Below are 6,704 nucleotides of genomic sequence, written 5' to 3'. Positions count from 1 at the left end.
CTAAAGGAGAAGCCAGAATGTCCCCTGTGTGTTTCTGAGACGATAACCAATTGCCATCCAAAGGTCCGCCTTTGCCCAAAGACACGGTTTTGAAGGCAGGAGCATTAGGAACAGAAAAGAGAAAGAAGTGAGAAACACAGGAAGTCCTGGGAGACCCGGGTGCTACATCATGGGATTGCAGTCAATGCCATGACACCTTTGTATGAATTGTTGAATGGAAAGCCCATGGGCTTCGTAAACCTGCACCCGATTAGCACTCAAAAGTTAAACAAAGAAGGGAAAAGTCCGCCTCTGTATCTTTTTTGATTTTTCACTGTGGGTATGCATGCCTGTGGTGCTTTCTGGGACGTGATATCATTTATAATCTTCCATCTTGAGAGAATGCTCTCAACAAGGTGGATGCTGTGTTTCACTCACCTCCGCATTACTCTGTGCAGGAGCACTCATACTCTGCAGCACGACTCTGATGTCGCTGGTGAAGGAGAACATCTACGCCGTGGCACCATCTGACGGCCATGGTCCTAGCTTCCTGTCATCTCCATGGCCTTCAGCAAGGAAGGCCTTACATCATCCTCTCCTCTCATCAGCTCAGGTGGGTGTGTGATAGCTGCCACTGAACTATTAGTGATGCTCCTGTCCTTTTTGAGCAGCACTCATTTGGCATGGTGGTTACAGAAGGTCAGCAGTTCAAAATCACTACCCACTCCACAGGAAAAGAGATGAAGCTTTCTACTCCCATAAAGCATATCAGCTTGGGAAAACCCCAGGAGCTGTTCTACCCTGTTCTTCAGGGTGGCTGTGAGTCAAAATCAATTCAATAGCAGCCAGTTCGTTTATGTGCTTTCTCTATTAAATTAAAACATTATTTATAGCTGGGACTACAGTCAGTCCTCTGCTCCTTTCTGAATTTTCCTGGCTACCCCCAGAATATTCATTCTAACATGGCACCTTCTAAGCCTTTTAACTCCTTCTTTCATTAGGGTTTTGGCATTTCAGCTGTGTGAAGACAGGGTCGTTCCTTTGTCTAGGTTCCTATGTTCAGTTTCCTGACACATTTCCACCATTCCCTGGGGCCTGTATAAAGGTGGTGCATCCTGTAGCTCAGAAGAGCCTTTGCAGCCAGTATAGTTATCCTGACCAAATTTGTGTCCTGCTTTATCAAAACTTAGGGTAGGTTTATCAAACATCTTTAGAATCCAAACCTGTTGTTACTCCCTTGTTGGTCACTGGACCATGTTGCTACATGTTGGAGATCGTTTAAGATTAATTCCTTTCCTCAACAGCTCCAGGTGTGCTGTTCCACAGCTCAGCCCTACTTAGAAGGCCAGTGGACAAAAGGGCATGGCTTTCAGATCCCAAAGGAACATGAGTTGCTTTGCATGGGGAAAGTTTCTGTACATTTTTTTTTTTTTTGGGGGGCCGGGCCCATTGTTCCTTGGCGGCCCGGTTACCAAACTTTTTGTTTTGAAATCTCTTGATGTTGATTCCGCACGTAGAGCAATAGAGATGCCCTACGTGTGCCACTAAACGACAGAAGCCCTTTTTTGTTTCTGTACTTTTTATCACAAGAAAGCATTCAGCATTTAGTAGTGAGTTCTAAGGGTCCAGTAGTGATAGAGAATTCAATACGACTGGGAACATAGGTCCAAACACCTTCATCCAAGTGTCCTGCTCCCCAGTTTTCCTAAGCAGACCTTAACCTCATCATTATGGATGGGCGCTTAAACCTTGTTGAAATCAGGGAGACGCTCACATCCTAGACTTAGCTGTCAGGTATTTCTCCCTGCCATCTTTGTCTTGGGATGCAGCCAACAAAGTGGTATTTGTTCCCCGTGGATGCTAAAACAAAGCAGCGCAAGGAGAATGACATGCCGCAATGGGGATGTGAGTTCAGGAAGCCAGCAATCTGAAGCCGAGGTTTAAGCAGAGGGGCAACATTGCCCAGAGGCTGTGAGAACCTGCGTCCTGCTTAGCTCCTAGCCTCTGGGGGCTGCCGGCTGCCTTAAGAACCCACTGGAGGCTCCATCATTACCCATCTGCTTTGGTCTCTACCTGGCCTTTGGCTCTGTGTTGTGTCTCCGCGTGTCCTTTTATCTTCTTGAAACAAAACACGCCTGTGATTAAATTGGGCACTTTTCAACCAATTGGACTTTATTTTCAATTCGGAGCACATTCTGAGGTCCCAAGTGGACATGTCTGTGGAGGCACTACTAAAGCCACGAGAGTGGATCTTCCACTTCACGCCTAACATCCAGCAATCTGGCTTTCCTTCAGCTTCTCAGGACTGGGCCTATACCATCGCTGGCACCGAGTGGTCAGTCACACTCTAGCCTCCCATGCTGTCTCCAGTGACTGGTTTGCAACGCAGACAATCCCATTTCCTTGCGCTGGTTTGTGCCCTCTACTCACCGTGAGTGGAATCGTAGCAAGTAGGTTCCAAGTCATTTTGAGAAAGAGCTTTTACTCTTGGAACAAGGAGTGTGCAATTAGGGGCTCAGGCTTTAAGGACAATTCTTGCCTTATATGGTTTTACACACCCAGGCCATTTTACAAGAAAGGGTGCCCCGTACCATTCTACTATAAGTGCTCATCAAGAGTGATTATGGCATTAGAAATTTAAGTGTATAGTTTACTTTTTCAATGTTAGCGGAGAATATCACTTTGGATATTAAACCTACACTAGTAATATTAAATTAAGAACAAATACCCCCCAATTAAACTTTGTTTTCCAGTCTCTCCAACTGAAACTATAGATGATCCCTTCATTCAATTAATGAAACCCTCACCCCACTAGCTGTGGAATGCTAAGGGTGGAAGAATGGCAGGTTAGACTCTTAATTAGGAAATGAATTTCTCCTCAGTGGCTGTCTGCCATGTACTAAACCTTGAAAATCTCTAGATCTTGGAAAGCATTTTCAATGCGTTTTAAAGGCGAAGGTGGATCTTTGTCCTTTGAAAAGAGTAATTACCTTCAAAGAGAAACCAAATCTTCCCGGCCCGTCCAACAATCAAGAGTCTTGTCTCTTCTCTTCTCCGGGAGAGATTTGCTTGGAAACTGGAGGTGCCAAAACTAGCCCCAGACAAGGCAATTGGGGAATTCCCAGAGTAAGCTGGGAAGTTGTTAAATGTCGCACTATTATTTGTTTCATCAACCTCATCCTGACACAAAGTCGTACTTCATGCCATCAAGGTGTGCTTCTGAAGCACATTTGTTCTCTTTGACTCTCAGACAGTGCCCCACTCAAATATAATGTCACCCAACCAGGCGACAGTCAAGTATTTAATTGAGTTGAATTTGGTTGTTTTTATGAACTGTGCTATGGATGGAGTAAAAAAACCATGTAACAGATTTCATTCCATAATAGTTGTGATTCTTCTTCTGATCATAAGTCATTCACTGTTAACTAGGGCAAGCCCCAGGACGTGACACTACTATTTTTGAGGCTGTTGTTATTTTGAGGCACCAGAGAATCCGTTCTGGCTCATAATGACCCCATAGACAAGAGAACAAAATGCTGCCAGTCCTGCGCCCCCTTCACAATTGTTGCTATGTTGGACTCCATCTTTGCAGCCACCGGGTCAATCCACGGGTCCATACTGTTGTTGTTAGGTGCATTGGGTTGGCTAAGGCCCATTGTGACGCCATGCACACCTGAAGGAAACACTGCCCGGCTCGGTGCCATGCCACAGTTGTTCCTGGGCCAGGACTCCCGGCTGCAGCCACTGTGTCTGTCCATCTTGTTGAGGGTCTTCCTCTTTTTCGATGCTCATCTACTTGACCCAGCATGCTATGCTTCTCTAGGACTGGTGTCTCCTGACAATATGCCCAAAGCACGGGCAAGGAAGTCTTGCCATCCATGCTTTTAAGGAGCATTCTGGCTGTGCTTCTTCCAAGACAGGGTGGTTTGTCCTTTTGGCAGTCCATATTTTCAATAATCTCCATCAGCATCATAATTCAAATGCATCAATTCTTTTTGGCCTTCCTTTTCTGGTTTTGTTTTGAGGTGAAAGGGAGGAAACAAAAAGAATCATCCTCGTATGAGGAGTTTTTGTCTATGGTCTTTAGATCATTGACAAGAAAATCTATGGTTCTCTTAGTAGAAACCCACATCACGTACTAGCCCAAGAGCTTCAAATGTACACAATCTTGTGCTCTATATATCAGTTTACCACAATTTTAGAGAGAGATAAAGGAAGAGAGGGTAGAACCTTTACATGCTTTTTCCAAAGCCTTAAAGCTGATGGCTGATAGAGAGGACTGACTGTGGTTGATTCTGACACTATTCTGTCAAATCTTATGTGAAAGAGTAGAACTGCCCCCTAAAGCTTTCTTAACCTTTACAGAAGAAGATTGACAGGCCTCCACTAGTGTTGCTGTGGGGTTGGATAGAACCACTCACCTTTCGAGTAGCAGCCAAATGCTTAACCATTTCACAAACAGCACCTTTTGGACCAAGCCTAGAAGTCCATGCTGCGGAGGAACAACCTCTTAAGTTGGGAGGTCTAGGACCCCACCAGTCCTACAGGATGTCTGTATGGATGCATTTTCCGACACAGAGGTTTCAGACATCTCAGGTCCCTGTGAGACCACAGACCAGCCAGTATATCCTGATTGTAATAGCATATTACAGACCACAGTGAGAGGACCTATTGTGTAAGGACCACAGGCCATCCTATGTACAGGAGCTCTTATATGGGCATGGCGGGTGAGGGGTAGCTGTGGAGGAAAGAGCTCCCAGGTGGGACCCAGCCACACACAGGTTTTGTACAAAGGAGGAAGACCCCAGTACCCAAGAACTTATTATTATCTATCAGGACCAAGATGACTCAGTGGCAACGGTCAGGAAGCATCTTTTCCCGTCAGCTTAAGCATCAGATGTGCTGGTACTAAACACTGAATCTGGAGGAGAGATCTTTCAATGGTTCTTCAAGGGAGTCTTTGTTGCTTTAAATATTTTTTCATGTCTGTTAACTCACTAGAGCTCCCAAATAGAGCCCCAATCGTACTTCTTATTTCAGCATAAGTGCAGGTTCTGGACTTGTAGACCTTCCCTGTGTATAATGGAAGCTCAGAGTCTGCCCTGTGCCATTGTCACAGAAAGTGCTGTATTGAAGACCCCCAGCCCTCACCACACCACCTCCCAGAGGAAGATGACCCAGGGGCTTCTCATTTCATCCTTCACCCAAGCTCACCTCTTTATGGTGTTCTTCTAGTAACCTCCGAAGGGAGACTCTCTATCCCTGTAACAGTCTAAGCACTCAGGACTCCGAATGCAGCAGACCGTACTATGTTTTGCATGTTCGACACGGCCTCCGGCTACCTGGGGGTCAAGCAGCTTCATCATGACACCTTGACATCTGTGCAAAGGTGACTTGAATACATTTGGATTTTTTTTCTCCTGTGTACTTCAAGATAGAGCTAGTCCCTCTTGTGAAACCCACACAGTTGCAAATATAGGAACAACATGCAGATAGCTCTTCATGTAAATGAATATTGCAATCAGGGTATACAACAATTCTTAAAGCAGAATAAAAAGTACCTTTGTGTTTCACCAAATTCTCTTGCTTTATTTATGTCATTTCCCCATTTCTTCTTCATTTCTTTGAACTCCTGACGTGACCAATTGAAGCTCACAAAAGACATCAAATGCCCCTTTGAATATCCACATTTACTGAAAAACGGCACCAGGAATGGTTCCCTCACTCTTACGAAAGGAACATCCCTGCTTCTTCTCCTTTCTTTGATTTTCAGAAGTGCTTATCAAGGTGAATGAGAGCCCTGATGTGTAATTTCAAAGATGAAATTGTGTTTTGCTTTTGTTCTCCAGCTTTTCCAGGTCACCATGAGTGGGAAGTCACACTTGCCTGGGCTTCCCCCTGGTTCTGTGGCCCGACTCCTGGCCTCCTCAGGGAAGAAAGGTGGCTCGGAGAAGTGTTGAATTCTACTGTGTCTCTTCGAAGAGGGCGTGAAATTCCTCCCCATCCACACATTAAGGGGTAAAGCTGACGTGTGGAGAAGAGGAACTGCCTTCTGTCCCCAATATATTCTTCAAAGCTAAGCAACTACTTTTTTTTTCTTTTCTTTTTTTGTAATAAATGGAGCTGAGAAGGTATCATCTGTTGTTGCAAACATTCCAACAGTCAGACTTCCTCAAAGAAGCTCTACCCCCACGGGTGTGCAACCCTATATAGAGGATGGCAGCTCACCAGAAGTGTATATTGTTTGAATTAATACTTAACAAAACAATGCAAAAATATGGTCTGGCCCTTTCTACTCATTAATGTGTTAGTCTGGGTTGATTAGAGAAACAAATTCATAGGCACTCATGTGTATAAGAGAGAGTTTGATATAAAGGGCAATTGAACATTAAGAAAGGATCCCAACCCAGTCCAGTCCAAGGCTGTAAGTCCAATATTAGTCCATATGTCTGATACCAATCTATAAAGTCATCTTCTGATTCATGAAATACATGCAATGATGCTGAATGCAGGAGGATCACAGGCCAGTGGGCTGGAAGTCTTGTGGATCCAGTGGGGTTGTAAGCATCTCAGCACTGGCAGGGATTTCCACATGGCGTCTCCAGTTCCAAAAGTCTGGGTTGCATCAGAGTAGGTCCATGTGACTTCTCAGTTCCCAGGGTGTGTGTCTTGCAAGTAGAGTGTCTCCAAGGGAGGGAGCAGAGAGAGAGAGAAGTGTCTTCTGC

At 45.0% G+C, this 6,704-nt stretch overlaps 1 non-coding gene across 1 annotated transcript; it reads right to left on the bottom strand.

Moving 5' to 3' along the window:
* Positions 1-1,412: 1,412 nt before the first annotated feature.
* LOC115873912 lies at positions 1,413-1,545 on the bottom strand. Its single transcript, XR_004048684.1, has one exon. It is a non-coding gene; the product is annotated as a U11 spliceosomal RNA (small nuclear RNA).
* Between the last annotated feature and the right edge of the window lie 5,159 nt (positions 1,546-6,704).

This window comes from Echinops telfairi, unplaced genomic scaffold, assembly GCF_000313985.2.
Source record: "Echinops telfairi isolate 266 unplaced genomic scaffold, ASM31398v2 ScPeMD7_7469;HRSCAF=8507_1, whole genome shotgun sequence".
Classification (NCBI taxonomy): Eukaryota; Metazoa; Chordata; class Mammalia; order Afrosoricida; family Tenrecidae; genus Echinops; species Echinops telfairi.
Note: the sequence above shows the minus strand (reverse complement) of the source record. Positions and strands in the feature narration are given on the sequence as shown.